Genomic DNA, 22,680 nt, shown 5'->3' on the forward strand with positions numbered 1-22,680 from the left:
ATTTTTTTTTAGTTTTAATAGCTCAAATACATTTAAAATCGCCTTTTTAAATTTTAAATCAAGTAGAAATTTTTTAAAAAATCGATCGACTAGACATTATTGGACTCACAAAATTGTGTTTTCTAAATTACAAATTTAGCTGCCTAATAGACATATGTAAATAATTTAACTATTGCCACCTAAACTATCTTTTGTTAGCTACAATTCTGTGAAAAAAAAAATTTGTTTAAAAAAAGTTAATTTTCTTCAACTTCTGGAAATCTTCGGTAAAATATTGGTAAAATCCAGTAAATTTTAATATTTTATTTATCAAATAGAAAATATTTTAAAAAATCGATCCACTGACATAAACAATTTTGGACTTACAAAATTGTATTCACACCGACTGATAAATAAAGTATGAAAAATTGAAGAAACGTAATGACGTCATCTATAAAAAAAACCTTCAATCGAAAGTTTGATGTCATACTATAAAGAAATATATTCGTATATTCTATTTTTTTAGATTATGATTTAAAATTGTTATTATCCACTGTATTTTAGATATTTATGTTAAATACAATAATAAATTTATTAATTCATAATTTGATATATAACCTTTTGATTTAATGAAAGGATGTGTTGTAATATATTTATGTAATAAAAAAATAAATGTATACATATGGGGTTGGCTATACAATGTGGCATCTACCATAATAAACATGAATTTCAAAAGAATTTTTTGGGGGGTTATAAGAAAAAAATTCAATTTTCGTCTTAGAAAAGGTACATTAACTTAATGTTTATCCAACAAATAGAACATCGCAAGAACCTATTTAAAGTCCTTGATTAAGTTATTTTTAATTTTTTCTGACCTATCTATTAATAAATGAATGGCATTTCAAGGTACACCTGCTAGGTTATAATAAGTCCAATTAATGGAATATTTAAGGGTGTATATTATATTCCGGTGATATTTAAACAGATGTGATTCAATATATATTTTATAATACAAATCAAAAACTGAATAGTGAAATTTATGCACATATAAATATATGTAGGTATATTTGTCCCACAGAAGTTACTAACATGCTGCAAAGGATAAAAATCAATTTTATTAGTTCAATTGTACGTATTTTATTCATTATCACTTTGAACCTATTTTTATTAATAAAGTAAGTTTATGTAAGATAATTCATGTATTTATTTCTATCATTGTATGTAACTCCTCATTTAATTTAATTTCATTTGTACAGTTCTACAAATTTGACAATTTAAAACCTATTTCTAATCATTCTTTCAAAGAACTCTCCTTTTCAAATGAAACCTGAATACCGTTATTTGTGAAAACATCAAAAAATCACGCAATATTATATGAAGCAAACATTCCATAAGATATCACTTTTTATTTTTTTTAGACCTCTGGAAGACATTGATGGAATTATGTGCCCTTGAGAGTGCAGTTAAGTTATACCCAAAACAAAAAACATTCTTTTAATGACGAATAAAACGTATGAAAGAAGTGCACCTGTACTTGAAATCATGGAAAAGTTTCCAACATTCAAATCCTAAGCGTTGATTTAACCTAAACTTTTAATGGAAAGGTCATTCATAATCTTTGGCTCCAAAACAGATACAAAATAGCGTTCACTATAACTCCTACATGAGTGATATTGGTTTGTACAATTATAGGGGCACTTATTAAGACTCAAAGTTATTGTTCTCAAAGAAATGCCTCTCAAATATAATTTTGAGAATATGGATTCATTTTTAAGGTGCTAATATAATTTCTTCTTTTTCTTTCACGCCAGCGAGTTGAATTATACATTTCACTCAACATCACAAACTCTTAAAAAGGATTCTTGCAGATATTTCCAAAAATTTGCGCTAATCAAGTAAATATAGACGAATCAGACTAAAACTATTTCAATTCTTGCCAAAGAACACTCTTAATAATAATGGAAGTGCAAGATGACTAAAGGGCCCTCACCTTTTACTTTCAACCGCATCAAACTTTGTAAAGATAAAACAATCAATGTACCAAATGCCTTGATAATTAAGCCCTTCCTACAAATGCATTTTACTCCATTTATTATCCATCAGGGCAATTGTATTTTGATACTGGCTCAAGGGAAGTCATTAAAAAACACCTGAATAACAGTTTAATAGAACACTATTGGGGAAAACTTTCATCAAAAACAAATGTCAAGCCAGGAATGCCCATTCATGATATTGCTCTTGAAAAATGTCCTCATTGCCAAGCACTTTAAATAAATATATATTATGTTAATAGAAAAAAATATTAATAGATTGTTGATAGATAATGCAGGAATCTATTTATCAATTTCTACAAAATATTATTCTTTAGTGTGAGATAAATCAATTTCTTTTTTCATTACACCAAGACAATAGAACGTATCCTAATAAAACTTTAAAACAGGGAGCACTAGAGAGATAGATGGCTAACTTTTTTTTTGCCAACATCAAATTTCGAATTTTTGATATTACGGTACTCTCTAATATACATAAATTACGCATAACCACAACAACACTATACGTGAATGCAAAATTAATAATCATACCGTATCATATTGATCGGTGATAATTATAGATTAACAAAAATATGAAAATGGAAGAATGCTCTTTTTTAATAGGATTTTTTATTTCCAAAGTTCTTATTATTATTCTTTTATTATAGAAGAAAGAAGCTATAAATATATAGCAATCACATGTGTGTGAATAAAGGAGAACAATATTGCATATTTCTTGCGGAGTTATAAGTGTAAGTCGTGTGGTACTCGCAGTATAATTGAGAATTGACATTGATTTAATGCCTACCTATATAATTGCTAGTAATAGAGTGGGATTTGTGTTTATTTTCCTCATCTCATAGCTGCTCACACCTAATCTAAATAAATTCATAACAGCTAAGTCAATCTCCCCAAAACATTCTTCAAATTGTCCAGGTGACCATATTAAAATTCCGATTTTTTTTTAAGGCCAATCTTATTATTTGAATCTATGGTAATAATACATCTTTGTTTACTTGAAGCCAAATGAGAAAGAAAAAAAAAACTGGTCGTTGTTCTATATTAGCATTCTAAACGTTGCTTTCTTACACTCAAATTGGTTCTAAATAAATAATGGATTTCAGATTAAAAAGTATTCACTTATTTCTTTGTCTCCTTCTTAATCGAACATAATCCCTTGTAAGCACAAAAAAAGGACCCTTTTCAAAAGTCTATTAAATTGGGTTTTTTTAAATCAAAATTTTGTATTGAAAGTCTTCTGATTACTGGATAATGGATACCCTTATCCCACATGGTACACTAAGGGATTTTTTTCTTCGATGATCTTAGATAATGTGAGCATCCGATAAATTTTTTGTCAAATGACATTTTGCTGCAGGATCTTTTGCCGAACAGACAGTTTGCTGAAGGATCATTTGACCAAAAATACGATTGTATGCATATGGTGTCGTGTTTGATTATTATTCCATTCATTTAAGTTCTACAACGGTAAAGGTTTGAACTAAATTTGAGCCACCTACGACTGTGTTGTGTTTATAAAATGATAATTAGTGAATAATAGTCCAGGTTTGTCTGGTGTTGGTCAATACATTAAGAAATTCAAAGTTCTTCTGCTTAATATAATACAAAAAATAAAAGCCTTAAAATTTTAGGAATGATTCCCGCTGCATGTTGGTGATGGTATGTATCTTTGCACTTTTTGTTATAAATAGATAGAGTAAGTTTGCCCTGACATTAAGAAATTAAAATTAATCATGAACTTTTCTTCTTCAAATAAAAGAAAAAAATAATTGTTATTCTCTCTGCATTTTATGGTGTATCTTGGCACTTTTTTTTTAAAGAAGATTTTAAGGTTTAAAAAAGAAAGAATATTCAAATTAAACTATCCCTCGTTCATTTTTCAAATTATTGTCAAAAATTCTTGGTATTATTGTCTTTTCTTTTTTATGTAAATTTTATAATCTCCTTTAAAAATAAGTGTGCAAAGATACATACCAACATACAGGATAAATCATTCTTAGAATTTCATGGTCTTTATTTTTAGTGTTATATGAAATAGTATATTCTTAGTCAAAAAATTGGTTTCTAGAAATATGCTATTGAAAGGCCGTCAGCATGTCTTCCTTGAACAGCTCTGCAACGCCGAGTAGCATGATCCTCATTACCAACAATGAAATAAATTTGCAAATATTCTGGTTCCTTTTCCCACGTAGAAGAAAGGATCTAATCTGGCCTTGTACCTTGAATTTTGGTATGAATCTAGACTCCCTAACTTCTTTGTCATCAAAATCATCTGGAAGGCAGAGTTGTGTTCTCTTGTCATAGAAAAAAGATGTTTTGATGTATGAGTTGATCCAGAAAGGAAGCTCTTGAGTTGCTCAGGAATTTCATGAACAGGAGCAAGATTTACCTTACTTCCAGAGCAACACATTCTAGGTCGTCCTCTTTCGCATTTTAGTGCTCTACAATGTGCACAACTCTGGTTCATGCAATTTATCTTCAGCTTGTTGGAATCGTATTCATTATTACTTTCATACTTGAATGCAGACAACCTGGAATCATTCCACATTCTAAGTATGTAGGTCGTCCTTCTATTTAAGTCCAAAGATCTTCTGTAATTGAGGTTCTGAAGTGCATTTGTTGTGGAAGTGTTTGCATTATTCTGGGGTAGATGCCGATCTCGCTGAATCTTTGTCTCTATAAAACGCACTGAGGAAGTTCTGGATCAGACGCCGAACTTGCAGTCACGCAGCCCCTTTCCTGAGCATTAAGGGTCCCTCATAATAAGCCAAAATACAGCTTGGGCCTCACGTTGTACAGATGAAGTATGAGCCAATCCACAGTTAAAATTCTACTGCCGTCGCGTTTCTAGGGACAAAGGAACCCTTCTAATATGCCATAATACACTCCAGCACACTACAGTCGTGTAGTTGAACTGCTGTGCCCGAGTCAATTTAAATTTCTCCGTGCCACTTCCTTGAGCGTCAAGAAACCCTCATAATATCCTAAATTTATGCTGACTCTCAGGTTATACAGGTGAAGTACTGGGCGAAAATACAGTTTAAACTCTACAACGGCCGTGTTTATAGACACCACTTAATCATTCAATAGTTTAATCTTCTGAATATAGTATAAATTGCAACAAAATTGCATACGATATTATTGTCTTGCAATGAAATTACTCACAGTCATAATGCTTCACGATGATATTACCCACAACGTTTTTGTCTAACAATGATAAGGTACACAACGATATTACCCCAACTGCAACCTTTTTACTACAATCATTTTACCTGACATCCATACAATCATCGAGCTTGCTAGAATTTCAATTTGATGTAACGTACCGACTGATGGACAAAATAGACAGATTTTCATGTCATAGAATATAACAACGGTGCTCTAACAGTAAGAGTCAAAAAAGTTTATTTTATGGCTACTCGTGGTAACAGTTATACTCTTTGACGTCACTATTAAAAAGTATGGTGAAAGTCAAACATCAGTGGAAAGCATTATGGTAACCTTGTATTTCTGTTAACATTGAAGATAAGGTTAGTATGAAAGGGAAATATTTTTAATGTTTGTTGAAACATGAAATGTATTTGTATAAATTTTTATCATTAGATTTAATTGTGATAATGCATATTAGTATAATAGATTACATATAGGTGATTTGACCTAGCTAGAGAACAACCTGAAGGTCGTTTCTAAAAGAAATAAAAACTCGACGAAATGCCGAGATACCAATAAAGGGTTATTAATAGGTATTAAGAGGCATGAAGTGAAATCATTATATTCCTATGTGTTGTTCGCAAAGAGAGAAATAAAAGCGACCAAGAGCTTTACAAAAATCATTAAACCTTCATAATGGTTTCTCTTCCCTCAGCCCTCTGTCTATCCCCTTATGGTTGTATGATTGTCATAATTATTTTTTCTCATGTTAATGAAACTCAATGCCTCAATATGTATATATATATAAATATAATATTCTACTTACAATTCTTATACAGTTGACTATAAAAGTCCTTTATATGCATGATCTAAATAAAAAGAAAAAATAGGATTGAGAAATGGATTCATGGAAAAAGGTGAGATTCGAGGAAGTTGGTATTGAAGAAACACATAAGATACAGAGATCTCATTCCTTTGAAACAACCCTAGATCATTGTAATAATATCCTTAAAGGGAGAAAGATATTACGATATTATTATCCGAGACGTCGTCTGTCCTTGGGGGCGTTTGAGCCAATCAAACAGATTTTACAACAAATGGAATTGATTGAAAATAAAGAAAAGTTAATGGAAAAAAGTATACATCAAGATTTTTATGTTAAGGAAAAGGATAGTATCCCTTTCGAAAAATTGAGTCGTGAAAACCAACTCAAGTCCTTGATTGATCCAAAAAATCATTCAAAAGTTTACACTGGAGCAGAAGAAGGCAAAGAAAGGGATTGGGTGGGACTCAAGCCTTTAACAGGAGATAATGCATCGGCTTGGAAGTTTCAAGGAAGTTTCTATGGAAATTTTAATGTCGGAAGGAGACCTTCAATAGATACAGCCTGGGGTCGCCGCATATATGATCAGTATGAAATTGAAATTGACAAACCCCAATTAAAAAACAAAAAGGGTAATTTTTTTTATTAAATCATGTATTTTTTATTTAAATAATTTAAAATTTGTTATCTTCAGATGAAAAATTTAGTATTGGAAAAAGTCTAAGACGCGTTGAAAGCAAGGAATTTGGGATATGGGATGTTGTATTTAGCTCTGACATTTTAGAATGCATAGAATGCACAAAGTCTTGGAAGGCAAATCATGAAGACCGCGACAAAATGATAAAAAAGTTCAATATAGATGATAAAGAATCCTTTTTTAAAGAAGCATACAATGATCCAATCGTAACAAAGGATGACCCTATTCCTCTCAAAGAAATAAAACTCAAATATTCATCCTCTGGAGCATATTTAAAGGACTCAGATCTGGATTATTGCATAAATAAAACGAATTTTTCTCGAGTAGAAGTTATTTGTTGGTTTAAACGATTTAGACGAGATTGTCCAAATGGAAGACTCACTAAGGATGACATCCGTGGATTGTTTCGGAAAGTTACTTCTTCATCCAGTAATGCTGAAGTATTTACCAAACTAATAATGAGACTATTCGATTCTGATGGCAAAGACTTTTTGAATTTTAAGGAATTTATAATGGCCATGGACATTGCTACACACCCGGAGTCCCCAAGTATACCTGAAAATAAATACTACTGGACCTTTAAGCTGTATGATATTGATAGAGATGGTCATTTAGACATTGATGAACTAAAAGAGGTGTTTGAAATACTTGATAATATGAATGGTATTAAACCAGGATCATTGATTTTTGATTCCAATGAAAATCCTGAAATTGTTTTGAGTCCCACAGAAAGAGCAAGAAATTTATTTGATCTATGGAATACTGACTATCAAAGCTTCATTTCCTTTCCTGATTTTATGAAGATCTGTAGTGAAAAGGAGGCACTTGAAACAAAGCAAGATGCACAAGAACAGACAAGGAAGTTAGATGTTCTTATATTTAGAGGACACCCCTTAATAAAATCTCGATTTGAAAATGGAAATTCATTTGGTCCATTGATTTATACCTTAGAAAATCGATTGCAAATTGATGTCCATCGTTCTGATATAAGTTTTATCACACGATTAGACAATGATAGTGTCATGGTGAGATTTAACACCAAGGAGAAAAGAAGCACAGTTTACTTGCAGCGTCGACTCGCTAAAAAAGAAGGGATACTCATAGAAGGTAATACGTAAAGGCTTTATAGCTACAGTAAAAGAGATGATTTTTTAAACAAGTGCATACACCAAAATCTTTTTCAGAATGGCTGACAGATTATCGGCTTCAATTGTACCAAAAGTGCATTCATTTGAAGAAGTGTGGTTATCTAAGAGAAGTGGTTACAAAAAATGGCGACATCATCGTTTGGAGCAGACCTGATACTGGTACTACTTCAATGAATAAGGATCAAAAGAAGTACGAAAAATGGGTAATTCGAAGAGAAAAGGATTTGCAGGCATTATTCCTTCAAATGAAATATAACGAAGAATTATCGTAATTTCATTTTGAAATTAATAAAAAAAATAATTATTATTTCCCAATCATTTATTGATTCCTTGTTTCTTCATATTTTTCTTCTATCCCACTACAAAGTTATATTTGCATGTTCAAGGACTAAACCACTCTGACTTTATAGGACATAATTATTCTTATAAAGTCTACATATATATTTAGTTATTGCCAAACCATTTAGAACCATAATGTATATATATATATATATATATATATATGCCCATAAACAAACTATACTACTAAAGCATGGAATGAGTTCACAATGATTTGGCTGATAGTATGAGTCACGTCATGAAAAAGTCTCAATTGTAAAAATATGTATACAAACAATAAGCTTTACCCAAAAATATAGTTAATCCTTGTTATTTTCAAATGTCACTTAGATATCATCATTTAACAAATTAACACTTTTTTCAAACAGTTGAAGAAATAAAGTCCCAAAGTAAGTTTGTAGTTATTCAATCATTATACTCGAATTATTGCCTGAATAGAAAAATTGATCGACAACTATAGATAATTTAACAATTTCTTTTGACTTTTAGCAATCGGGTCGGAATTATTAATTTATAGTTCTAACAAATTCACAATTCAAATGTCATATTTCTTGTTAAAAAAATGTCCCCAATCCATGGTTCTTAAGTCACACAGGACTAGAAACACAAGCATCCGTCCTTTCTTACACTGCTTCAATTTTTATGAAAATTTTAATAAAATCAGTTAAGAAATAAAGTTACATCAGCGTTTTACTTTTTTTGTCGGCTTAAGAGGAACCATACCTTATATGTATGTATAAATTGTAAAATTGTTCTGGTCAAATATTTAGTAAAAACAAAATGTGAAACAAACAAACAAAACAGATCTTCCAAAGTGTCTTAGAACCCGAGAAAATGCCACCTTAACGTGACCAACGAATTTTGGTCAGTGCACTCCAAGAAGTTGCTCGTGTCTAAGACCACCTTTTACGCCGTCACCAAATCCGAAACATTGGAAAGGAAGAAAGGTTCTGCCAAATAGGCCAAAATAAACCTGGAGGAGTTAAAGAAAACACCCCTGGCCAATTCCCTCAGGTCCATGAGGCTTATGCAAGAGATCTTGGTGTTTCACATGAGATTTCCAGAGGGCTATCAAAAAGTGGGTGGAAAGAACCTTGTGAGGTTGGAGATACCACTTTCGACACCAGTAATGGAAAAAACCCATCTCCTCCGTTCCCTGACTCTTTTTCAAGTTCTTTTGAACTCTTTTTTGACACTTTTGGCTCTATATAGCCCTTATGCCAACTCCTTGACTTCACTTTTTGGGTGCATGTTGAGTTCAACGCCTGCGCCGTCTGTCGCCCAAATATCAACAGCCTCTAGGACACCGTCAAACAGCACTGGATGCCATGTCTGAGGACTACATCCGCAATGGATGCAAGGCCTTCCATTGCCCCCTGGAAGCCATCATTTCTATCATTTATGCCAAGGGGTTATACGATGATCATACACTATTACAACTGGTTACTGAAATATATCTTGATAAAGTTCTAGATTGAAAGTGTAAAGATTTCTTTGATGCACTCGGTAATACAGTAAGATATATTTGCAGTTAATGTAAATAAGCTAAAAACGATTGACAAGTTTATATCGTTATAATTTTTATCCTAACAGGCATCGAAGTTATTAAATATTATATAAAATTGAAACACATACATTTGTATTTTCAAAACAGTAGAATGGATATTTTACTGAAGCAATATACTTTTCTATCTATATATTAAATGTAAATGTATCTATGTGTGTGGGAAGTGGGAAAGGGGGGGGGGGTATTATGTCCTTCAATCACGGCCGAACCAAAATATAGATTTTCTAGAAATTTTTCGTGTAGGTTCTTTATGCTGCAGAAACTGTTCTGGAAACTTTTTTTTTTTGTCTTTCAAGCCATAAAGCCCTCTAAATAGTATTTTTTTAGCACTTTGCCTGTATAATCTGAGGGTTGGGGTGTATTTTGTATATTAAAAGGGATCTTCGATACTCGGAGGAGCAGCGGTGGAAGGAATAATTTAACCTGCCTCAGGGAACAGCAGCTCACTACCTGTGAGCTGGAGTGTATTCAAGCATATTCAAAGGGGGAAAAAATAAAAAAATAAAAATTATCGAGCGCCCCTTCTTTTATCATCAAGGAACCTCCTAATATCCCAAAAAAAGCACCACGGCTCTCAGGTTGAACAGGGATTTACTGGGCCTCATGGCAGCTTAAACTGTACTGCCGCCGTATTTCTAAGCACCAAGAACCACTTCTAATATGGTAGAATACACTCCCACACACGGCTTGTGTATATGAGATGCTGGTACCTGAGGCAGGTTAAATTCTTCTACTCCCACCTCTCTGAGTATCAAAGCAACCTTCTAATATCCAAAATAAGGACAGGCCCTCAGGTTGTACAGGTGAAGTAACGGGCCAAAATACAGTTTAAACTCTACCGCCACCTTGTTTCTAGGCACCAAGGAGCCTTTCTAATATTTTATAACCCCAACCCAACGCTTCAATCCAGTTCCCATTTTTAAAACTTTTATAATAATTTTGTTAACAATAAAGTATTATCATGTCCATTCTATGAATTTCCATCGAGAAACATTGAGTTTGAAAAATCCGATTTCGATGCAGAAGATTACTTTTTAAATAAAATTGACCTTAAAAAGACAAGTGATTTTATGTTTTGTTATGTGCTCATATTTATCAATTACTCGATTACAGCTTTAGTAATGAAGAAATATTTAGTTCTTTAATTGCTTTGTCTCGTTCGATTGGATTATGTATTATTCAACGAGTGCAAAAGTATATTTTTTTGCTCCAATGTTAATAAGATTTTTCTGCGGACACAGACCATATTACAAGGGTATCTTCACACTACTGTGCATTGAAGAGCGTGCCATGTTTTATTTTTATTTTTAACTTTATGTAAAATGTGTATAGTTGCTAGCTGATATTAGACAGAAACTAATACTGAGAGAGTATTTAATAACATCAAAATGAAACACATCACTGTCTATAACGTAGCTCTTCACTTTGGTTTTTTTGGAGGAGGAAATTGCTGGTGCACTAGTGCGGTATGGATATGCCTCTTTGTACACAAGTGAGTCTGTCAATGTTCTTGCATGTATGGCAAACTTGAAGAAGGAATACACTACTGAAGTGGAAGGACCAAGTGGCGAACCTAAAACTATAACAATGATAATTAAAGGGATTTGAACTCGATCGCCGGAGGAAGGTGAATATATAAGCTTTTAATACTTTTAAAAGAGTAGATGAGGATAAAATGGAAAAAAGAGAAGTAACTTTGTCAAAGTTCTGGACTCCTATCCAGAACCAAATCCTGAGGATCCAGATGCTCAGAAAAAATTTAGAAGATATAAGTCAATTTGGAGAACTTCGAATTACATACTCGAGGTCAACTCTGACCCTCACACTATCCCACAAATAATAATAGTAAATGAAAGCGATACCAATGTCAACACTGCTTCCAGTTTGGACTTGCCCATGTAAACTGTAACATAAAACGATTACAAATCAAGGAATACGAATATGTATTGGCTCTGAAAATGGATGAAATCAAGAACTACAAAACTTGTAGGGAATGGTGATAGATAAGAAATAGAAAATCTCCATGATGAATCCACTCTTAGAGTTGACGACAATATTTTTAACAGGAATACAACTTCTGATAATAAAGAAGTATAATATAAAGTAGATGACAATTTCTTTAAAGATTTCGACAATCACAAGAACCATATACATCAAATGATAAGGAACCAAACAACCATAGTGAGAATAGTGGACATCAGAACCTTATGCCTGTTACTAAGGTGAGCATGGGACAAACTGAAAGACATCTGAGAAAACTATCTGAGACAGAAGCCACAAAAAACTATCTTTTTTTACCATCACAAAAAAGAACATATTGGCGGCTAGGTTATAGGTCAGGATCTAAATCAAAAAGAGCAATATCTAGTTCACGATCGTCTTCGTTCAAGGAGACACAAGGAACAATCTTCTCAGAAGATTTATTGGAAATTTTATAGATAAGAAATTTAAATCTGATAAGGCTAGTGGACCTGATGGAATAATCGGAAAAGTTTGTGTCGTGCCAAAGAAGGAAATTGTGCCTCATTTAATGTGTATTGTTAAATCTATAGAGAAAGAGAAACATAGCCGTCTTCCAAAAGTGTTGACTAAGGGAAGAATTGCTCGTATTAAAAAAAAAAAAAAAAAAAAAAAAAAAAAAAAAAAAAGAAGTAAGGGAACGGACTTTAGTCATTGGAGGCCCATAATAGTGCTTAATGAATGAAGCATATAGAATTGTTGTTGGAGTTTTAGGCAAGCAAATTGAGCCAATTTTAAACATGAAATGCTGTCCAGAGCAAAAATATTTTCTTCTGGGGAGGAGAATCACTCATGTTTCTTGGAACATTCAGGCGGCACTAGAATCTAGAATCGGACGTCAAATGTAAGGTGCGTTTATAGCTATTGATTTTTCAAAAGCTTTTGACTCTATCAAACACGTTTTTATTATGAAGACTGTTAAGAAAATATTGATTAAAGAAGGTTTATAATCCGATTATGACTACTTTTTAATGGGGTTTCAACAATATCTATAGTTGGGTTAGATAGTAAATCAATTCAATTGAAGTGAAGTTGCCGACAGGGATGTCCGGGTTCTACTTTACTTTTTGTTGCGGTAATTGAAGAACTCAGTAATATTATCAAAAGGAAATATGGCAGATTTGGCATTCAACTAGGAAAATAACTTATATGATTGCAGATGATGGGACTCTTATAGTAGAAGCTAAATCGGAGAAGTAACTTATCAGAAGGGTCGATATTATCTTGGGTTGCTAGGATAAGTTTAAGATAAAGTCTGGCCTTGCAGTCAACAAGTATAAATAACCATACTACCAATTGGTTAGTGGACTCCGATATCTTACACCGAAATTGGAGATTGCGTAATACGAGAAAGTTTAGAAGTTCTTGGAATTAAGTGTGACAGACACGGAGTAACGTTAGGAAACTGGACTTCCCTTAACAGTTTGATCTATAAAAAATTAGCGGAGTTGATACATTTCAATTTATAAAAAAGGATCGACCTATATAACACACAAGTAATTGTATCTTGTAAAAAAGGTACTTCGTCTCCGATAATCGGAGAGCATTCGATTAACGAGGAAAAAAGTTGGTATAAAAAGTTATTTTATAAATCTTATATTTCGTCATTAAAAAGAAACAAGGAGAAACTTGGAGGTGGACTTGCCACAGTTTCTACTATCTTGCCTAAAATTTACAAGAAGAGTTTTCTTAACTTAATTGTGAACCTGGATGTTGGTTGGAGGTTTTGTATTTCCTTAAGTAGGATTTGGAAGTGTATTTTGCTTGGAACGAAAATGATAAATTCCGAGGTGGTTCGATTTTCTCCTTTTATTGTGGCAGCTCCTAGAATTTTGTGGTTAAACGATGCGGTTTTTGAGTTGAACTCGGTGATAGACGTAATACATAAGAACAGGGGAAAGAGGTATTTTCTTTGAAAACGATGAAAATCCGATAAGCATCAAAACAAAGTGTTGAATTATAACGATATTTTATTTCATGATGTTAAATGTGTTATATTTTCTCGATAGGGAAGATTTTATTTCCTTTGCAAAGGACAGTAGCAACACACTGTATGCTGACTCCTTGGCCTATGAAAATTGATTCATTTAAAAAAAGTATCAACCGAAGCCAGTTGAAACTTGCATGTCTTTAAAATATGGGCTCAGAACAAGTATAATTCTTAGTCTCGAGTATAAAGTACCCATGTACGGTTGTTAGAATGCTACGAACTAAAGTGATCATTCATGTTTTTTTTATAAATTTTTTATCTAATCAATCAACAAAGACATATAAATTATCCAAGGTTAACAGAAATACAAGGTTATACCATAATTCGTGTAAGAATTATGTTTGACTTCCCCCACGCTTTTAATACTGACGTCATAGACCGTGAGTGACATGCACGTTTTATCAAAATCTGCTTGTCTTACCTAGCACTCGGTACAATACATTAGATTGACAATTCTAGCAAGTCCGATTACATGATGGTCTAACCTTGTTTTTTTCAAGATACAAGGTAGGTCAGAGTTGCTATTTTCATAAAAATTTTATTGGAACACACTCCCAATTCTGTGACGTCATATAGATAAAATATCTAAATCTTATAAACATAAACAATAATCTTTACTTATATAATTTCTCGTGGCAAATTTCACTCCTTGATTATAATATTAAATATACGAACATAATAAATAGTAAATTATACACTGTGATAATGAGTTCCTCAAACTTATCAAAAAATATCCTGGAGACTGAAGATATAATTCATGATTCTAAATCTGATCTATTTATGGAAAGACTTAAATACTCGACAAAATCTTGTGCCATCCTTAATTGTCCAAATCCAATCGATATTTCCTACCATTTATTCCCATCCAATCATCACCTTAGACAGACTTGGATTGATTTGTGCGAATTGAAAAAGTCGTTTAAGCCAAAGACATCAAGAATTTGTGGCAAGCATTTTACTCATGACAATTTTACTTATTCAAGTTTAAGAGAGAAATTAACTTCACAAAAATCATTGAAAAGGAGGCTAAAACCTGATGCTGTACCATCAATTAATTTTCTTAAAAAATATATTAAAAGTGATACATTAGAATTTGTTCAAGAATCTATGCCATATTCCAATACCAAATCGCCCATTGTGGAAGAATCAATTAACATCAAAGAAATGGAATCTTATCCAAACCTAGAATTCTTGGAAGAACCGGAGACAATCATAGAGTTAATTGATGAACCAATGGAGAAAAAAAAATATTGAATCTATAATTGAAAAATCTATTTGTTTGTCAAGGACTACTTCTCAAAAAAAAGAATTGTGAAAATTATGAATACCGGATGGAAATTCTAAGATACAAAGTAAAACTTCGAAATCTTCAAAGAATTTTGATGCAGGAGAAGAGAGGGAAAAAAAATTAATAAATACAAATTGGTAAAAGATTTCCTTTTGGAGAAAGGCCATAGTAGATCTCAAGTTAATTTCTTGATGGGGAAGACAAATCGCGAAGGAAATTTTTCACAAGATGAAATCATTGACAGCCTTCTACTTAGAACGATTTCTCTCGGGCTTATAAGTTTCTGCGACAGAAAAAACTCATGTGTCTCCCCGCTCCCTCTATACTATCGAAATGGATTAAAGATTTTAAAGTAGATATTGGATTCCTATGGAACAGCCTTGATGTATTGAGAAAAAACTTTTCTGGGAAAAAATGTATGACTAATTTCGATTTAACCGTATTATCTTTTGATGAGGTTAAAATTGCTGAAACAATTGAATATAGTCATTCTTTGGACCAAACCATCGGCCCATTTAAGAAAATACAAGTGGTATTCGCTCGTGGTCCTTTACATCAATGGAAGCAACCAATTTACTTGGCATTTGATGATCCCATGAAAAAAGAAATTTTATTTCAATGTATATCAGGAGTATAAAAGCAGGGTGGAAAAGTAATCCAGACAGTTAGTGACATGGGTCCTTCAAACCAAAAGCTATGGAAAGAATTGGGCATATCAAAAGATACACCTTTTTTTATTCATCCAGGTATTTGGATTTTTTTTTTTTTAACGACATACTTAACTTATATTTTTTTTAATGTTACAGATTACTTCGAAAGAAGAATATTTTTGATGGGTTATCCCCCACATCTAATTAAAGTTGTAAGGAATAATTTATTAACAAGTGGATTTCATCTTCCAAAAGGTGGAACCCTAACGAAATAACTTTTTCAAAATGTTTTAAAAGCTCAATCACAATGTGATTTAACTCCATTACATTTCCTTAAGCCTATATATATTAATTACAAAGATCACGATCGTCAGCGGGTGTACATGGCAACTCAATTACTAAGTCATGAAGTTTCCAGCTTAATAAGACTTAAATGGCCAGACCTTGATGAACAACAGGCTGTTATCAAATTGATGTCCAGTTGGTACAGTGTTTTCTAATTGAGAAAAAAGTATGATACAGAAAAACTGAATTGTGCTTATGGTGGATATCATTAGATTGAGCAAAAAAATATAAAAGTATTAGAAGTAATGGAGAAAGTAAAAAAATGTGGCACTGAAAAGCATAGTTGGCCCTTTCAGAGAGGATGATCATTACTTCTACAGCTCTACTTCTTATGTTTCCCTACTTACAAGATAAATATGAGGTAGAATTTATAATAACGTCTCGATGCAATCAGGATTCGCTAGAAAAAAAAATTTCTCGCTTGCGACAAATAGGTGGTTCTAATGTGCACCCTAGTTCAGTAGATGCTCTTAATCGCATTCGACTTTTAATGCTGGGTAAGCAAGTAGAATTCGCTGTTCCCAATGCTCCTGTTAAATGTAGAATCACAATCAAAGAAACTCAAGATATGCCTCCCTTGATTCAATTAAAACCTACATCTATCTCAAAAGAAGAGGAATTTGAACATCATAACTCGGAGGATTGCATATCTTAGTCAATGGCTCTAACTTTTGAAAGGGAATCATAGATTGAATCTTTTCCTTCAACTCAACCAAGTCATATTTAAATATGCCAGGATAAGAACTTCCATTCGAATAAAAAAAAATGAGAGAAAAATATAACGAAGAAAAATCCAACAACCTATGTAACAAAACTCAGAGAAATTTAAAAAAAATAATCAATATTTGTAAAAATTATTATTATTCCCAGCCATACATTAATATAATTGTTAATGATATTTTTCCACATTATAAATATATCTAAAAAAGTAGAAGTATCAATACATTATTATTATCCCCGTATTTTATTAAGATCGTTGTTGAATCCTGTGCTATTGTTATTTGTAAAGTGGTTTTAAGGAGGGATGTACTGGGGATAAAGAAGTGGCCCAGGAGCATTTACGATTCATGGACAGACCTACAAATTTCATATGTGATATATTAATAAACAGAGAAGTCCAAATCCTTCCAGAGTTGTTCAAAGAAGGTATATTGGATATCGTTGAAAACATTTCTAAACTCTGGATGATTGTTATTACTTATTAGGCTTAATATGGTTCATTTGGTCCTAAAAAAAGTGCACTTATTCTGTTCTTAATGAATTAAGAATGATTTTAGGCCTTCTGCCTTAGCAATTGTCAAATTAAAAGTACATCCAAATTTCAAAATGTTATTTATTTTAGTTGTATGGTTATTATTTAATATTGTAGTAGTACATAATTATTGACTAACATATATTTATTTTATATTTTACATCCAGAGCATTTTATATTAATCATAGAGTTAATGGATCCTTTATAGTTTCAACCTTTGAATATGTTTTAGATATTCTATATGGATGGGTATATCCCAGTTCCACCCTAAGGAAGGATTCGACTTTACTCTCTTATAAGGCTTTGCATGGTTTATTTTTCTTCTTCGAATAAATTTGCATCTCCGTAGATACCAGAAATCGAGGATTTCTTGCTGAGGATAAAGTATATTGGATCTCTTCTTTTGTCTTAATTCTCAAAAAACATGGAAGCCTTTCCGTCTTGAATAAATAAAGATCGATCTAAGCAAAAGAAATGTACATCTAATTTTAAAATTTATGTGAATTTACTCAAATGTTTTTATGTGTTATTTTTAACTTGTTTAAATTTTATGATTATAACTTATCACCATATGATTGATAAATTCCACCTAATACCACAACAAGGTACTGATTTAAGGATTTATATAATTTCTATAAAATATGAAATACAATGTTATGTTGAAACCGATTCAGACTTATCAAAAATAAATAAATATATTAAATATGCTAAATATATATAATAAAGTAAAATATTTCATGCTTTTGTCAAAACATGAATATGTTAGATAATTTAAATTCAAATATATTAAAAATATATCAATGAATCTGTTCCTAGACTAATTAATTCATACTTATAAAATATCATTGATAACTTTTTTATATCTACTCTAAAAAGATAAAAATGACATTTTTATGATATTTCTATGGTATAATTTCCTGACAGATATTGATAAATCTACAAAATTATGAATTTATGGGCAAATATGTGCATCATATACTGAATCACATGCTTGAATTGAAAACATGTACATATTAGCATAAAAAGATAATCATATGTGAAAGTAAGACACCTTTATAGTAATTTATATTTTATCATTTCAATTTCTAGCTTCTCAGAACGATTGATTGAAATTGAATAAATTCACAATAGTTTAATGTTTAAAATACCTATATTATTGACTTGTATTAATTAAAAATTATATATCATTCAATAACAAAAACTACATTATTTGAAAATATTTTTGAATGCTCATACAGACCTGATGTTTTAAAATTTAAATATTTATTATTTTATTATGATCCATTAAAATAAAATTATAATTTCGAACTTTTATAAAGAAACAGAATCAATCTTTTCTATACATGTAAGTGACGTAAATTTATTTCTATTCAATAATTAAGATTCCACAATTTCAAGTTCATCGCAATATTCACTGAGTTTATTATGACGACGAAGATTGATGTTGAGGATATTTTTTTTTTTTTTGCATTTAACTATATAGTTTGTTTCTTCTGTCATTCAATACCTGGCCTGCAGTTGAGAATAACCTCTCGGAACTCACGCTTATACTTTACACACTAAAATATATATAGGCCAATTTTATCAGGATATTTCAATTTGTTCGTATGCCACCCCAAACGACTTTCCCAATGGTTTTCAATACAGGTCATTTTCGGCATTTTCCAACCTTCTATCCTAATAGGACGAGTATATGACGGTCCATTCTGTAGATTTAAAAAAAAAAACACTCTTGAATAAAATATACTCCGTCACTCATAATAGTAGGATCAGAAGGATACGGCATGATTCAACTCGTACTTCCGTCGCAAAATAATAAAACAAAATAAGAGGATTTAAATTAAAAGAGCCTTCCATAAATCTTGTTAACAATTTATGATAACACCTCTGGCCTTAGTTGATTCTTAACTATAGCCGCCTTAGTTGTTGCCAGAACACTATATGTATAAAGACTTGAGATGTGATCCTTTGTAATTCATTACCATATTACCTCCCACGTTATATGGAGATAATCCATCTCCCCAACAAATTTTGTAAAAATGTTTAAAAGCAGAAGTATATGTCTTTCTCATTGAAAGGGGGATATTTGAAAGAATAATATCAATTGCGCTTAAGTTAGTACCTTGATTAACTAGAACATCCCCTAGATCAGCCATGCTATGAGTACTCCCAACTCTGGTAGAGTTTGAGGGTCATAACGCAAAACTAATCTTAGCAATTCCCTTGACAGTTCTTGTAATTGTAGAAACCACTTCACTCCAGTCCACTCTGGTATTATCAGAGTTGCTGGAGAGCACTCCTACTCTTTCATCCTGCTCATTATCTCGGTAGAAGTTGTGCAAGAAGGAAGAAAAAAATCCTATTTTTCCGCCTTATGGAGAATGCCTTCTCTTGATCGTCTTTCATCCACCGATACGTACTTTGAAGTAAAATGGAAATCTCTTGATGCAAAGTAATCTATCTCCGGTTAGAGTCACAGGAGAATTATTTGTTTGAGTATATTCTCCCTCAACCCGAACTCCCAAGTTTGAACGGACTCTCTTGATAAAAAGTCCATTTGAGTGTTTTCTTTGGAAGGAATCCAAATAAAGTATGGCAAAGTTCCTCTGTTCATCAGCCGCTTCCACGTTGAACAGGAATATGGTTTAAACGTTTCATCTTGGTAAAACAAAAGGTACATTACTATCTATTTAAAACAAATCCCTACGCTATGACCTAAAAGTATATAAAAGGCAATACATAACAGAGAGTGAGGCTTGCACGTCGTTTATTGGCCTACAAAAACAATTCATGCGAATAGATGCCACAACTTATCTTAAGTTATGACCTTAGGTATGGTACCATAGGTTTCTTAAGCTTAGTAAAAATTCACAGTACTGAAGTCAACCTGAAACATAAAACATTAAATTGATGTATATTATTATTTCATCGAAATCTGAAAAAAACGACAATGATCAGCAAAAGTTTTAAAAGAATCATAAGTGTCAGACAAATATATGTAAAGACCATAAAAAGGAATATTGGTCTAACCAAAACTTTAAGTATCATTTGATTCTAATTTAAATTTAGAGTAAAGGATAGCTTGTTAAAGGCCCTATGAACCTCCAACGAGAGTTATCCTTAGGAACAGCAAAAAGGTATCATCATTAGAAATCGTCTTAATAACTCCGGAGAGCAACAGCATGGCCACTACCTTATCTATGGCTTCTTTAGCCTCTCCACATATTAGAAGATATGTCTATGTTACAATGTTGAATAGATCATAAAATGTCGTACTTAAAAAATTTAAAATACAGTGCATTGCAAATATCTCAACCATACTTTGTATTAAATGGCTTATAAAACTGTGATAGTGCCCAAACATTGGCTGCTGTTCTAATATTTGTTAAAAAGATCAATTATTGGTCACAGTTTTTTTTTAATTGAACATAGTTTCATCTTTAGTATCCGTTGTCAAATTTATCGCCAAAAGGAGCTCTTTATGAATTTTTTTTATCCCTAACAAAACGAACTAAAGTCAATAAAAGGGCTTCATTAACAGAAAAGTATACTGAAAAGTAGAGAAATGGTTCTTTTCTATATGAACTCTACATGAAATTTTCAACATCAAAACTCATTCCAAAAATACTTACATAAACTGTGTTGTTGCTCAAATGAATTATATTCAGTATATTATATTCCGAATGGTGTAAAATAATTAATAAAACCAGTTCAACGACTGGCAAAACTAGCTGCCCCCGATATTATGAGGACTTCCTTATTTTGCTGTGAGAAGTGAGATATTGTATGGCCCACATACCCTCATCGTCTCTCCTTGACATTGAAACGAACGGGGATTCTCTTTTCGAGTTTTCTTTCAGTGTTTAAAACACAAGCAAATTGTTACTTTTTCATCATGGCGGTGTACTGATAGAAAATATTTAGTTTGGCGCTAGTTTCGAGTTTTTAAGTCCAATATTAAGAAGGATATAAAACTTCATTGAATAACTTAAAAGCGTCTACTCGGATGACATAAATAATGACACGTCCCTAAACAAATTATTATAAAGGGGAAAAAATGTTTGTTCCTAACACTCCTATGTATAGTTGATGAATCACACAAGACTGTGCATGTCAAGTATATGTAGACCGTTATTTACTGTTTTTACCCGCGTGATCTGTTTCTGTGCACGTTTTACTTCCACATAAACAAGTATCACATCACAAATAAAATAATAACTTTATTAAATATTATAAATATGCAGAATATTAAGTTATTATAAAAGTTATGTACGCAAAATATGGGTTATGTGTAATTTCGTAACCTGCCAAAATATGTAGATCTCCATTTACATATCGTGCTGGATAAAGGTCCTTCCCAAATTTCAAAAATTGCTCCTGAATTTGCATAGTCGTGTTTCTAGGATACTTATCCGTGGAAAACTACACCCCTTCCGAAATTACTATCACCTATTGGAGCAGAACGCTAAAATCTCATTTTTAGCGTTCATCGTTAAAAAAATCCGTTCTGTTCATTTAACACACGTTCCATAGAACGCTGTTCAATTTTGCGTTCCGTTCACAAGCCTGGATTCATTTTTAGTTGGTAGGACATACCATTTTAAGTCATAAACCACTAATATAATTTCTTCTTTTTCATTTACGCCAGCAAGTGGAATCATACATTCCACTCAACATCACAAACTCTTAAAAATGATTCTAGGAGATATTTCCAAAAATTTGGATGGAAGCGTATGGATGAGTAATGGACCTGCAACTTTTACTTCCAACCTCATCAAACTTTGTAAAGCCAGAACCGTGAAAAAAATTAATAATGGCAATTGCCATAACATTCCATTCTTTCCTCCAAATGCAATTTACTCTATTTATTATTCATCGTGGTCATTTTATTTTGATAATGGCTCAAGGAAAGTAGTTCAAAACCAACTAAATAACAGTTTAATAGCGTACTATTGGGGAAAACTTTCATTAAAAACAAATGTCAATCCAGGAATGCCCATTCATGACATTGCTCTTAAAAAATGCCACCTCATTGCCAAGCACTTTCAATAAATATATATTATACTATCAGAAAAAAAAATAATAAAATACTGTTGATAGGTAATGTAGGAATCAATTTATCAATTTGTACAGAATACATGTTCAATGTGAATGTACATTCAGTTTCTAATCGTGTACACGTTTTAATTGATGATTATTAACAACTATTAATTTTTTTATGTGAGATAAATAATTTTGTTATTTCATTATACGAAGACAATAACTCTGAAAAAATAGAACGTAGACCGATAATAGGTTACAACAAGGTGTATCAGCAGATATTAAGCTAATTTTTTTATTTACTTACAGATGTAGTCCTGTAAAATATATGTTCTTCTGGTA

The 22,680-nt window shown here is 31.9% G+C and overlaps 1 pseudogene; it reads left to right on the forward strand.

The window, feature by feature from the left end:
* Window positions 1–1,068: 1,068 nt before the first annotated feature.
* LOC121118953 (alpha-1,4-N-acetylglucosaminyltransferase-like) lies at window positions 1,069–22,350 on the forward strand (annotated as a pseudogene).
* The last annotated feature ends 330 nt before the right edge of the window (window positions 22,351–22,680 follow it).

Source organism: Lepeophtheirus salmonis, chromosome 5 (genome assembly GCF_016086655.4).
Source record: "Lepeophtheirus salmonis chromosome 5, UVic_Lsal_1.4, whole genome shotgun sequence".
NCBI lineage: Eukaryota > Metazoa > Arthropoda > Copepoda > Siphonostomatoida > Caligidae > Lepeophtheirus > Lepeophtheirus salmonis.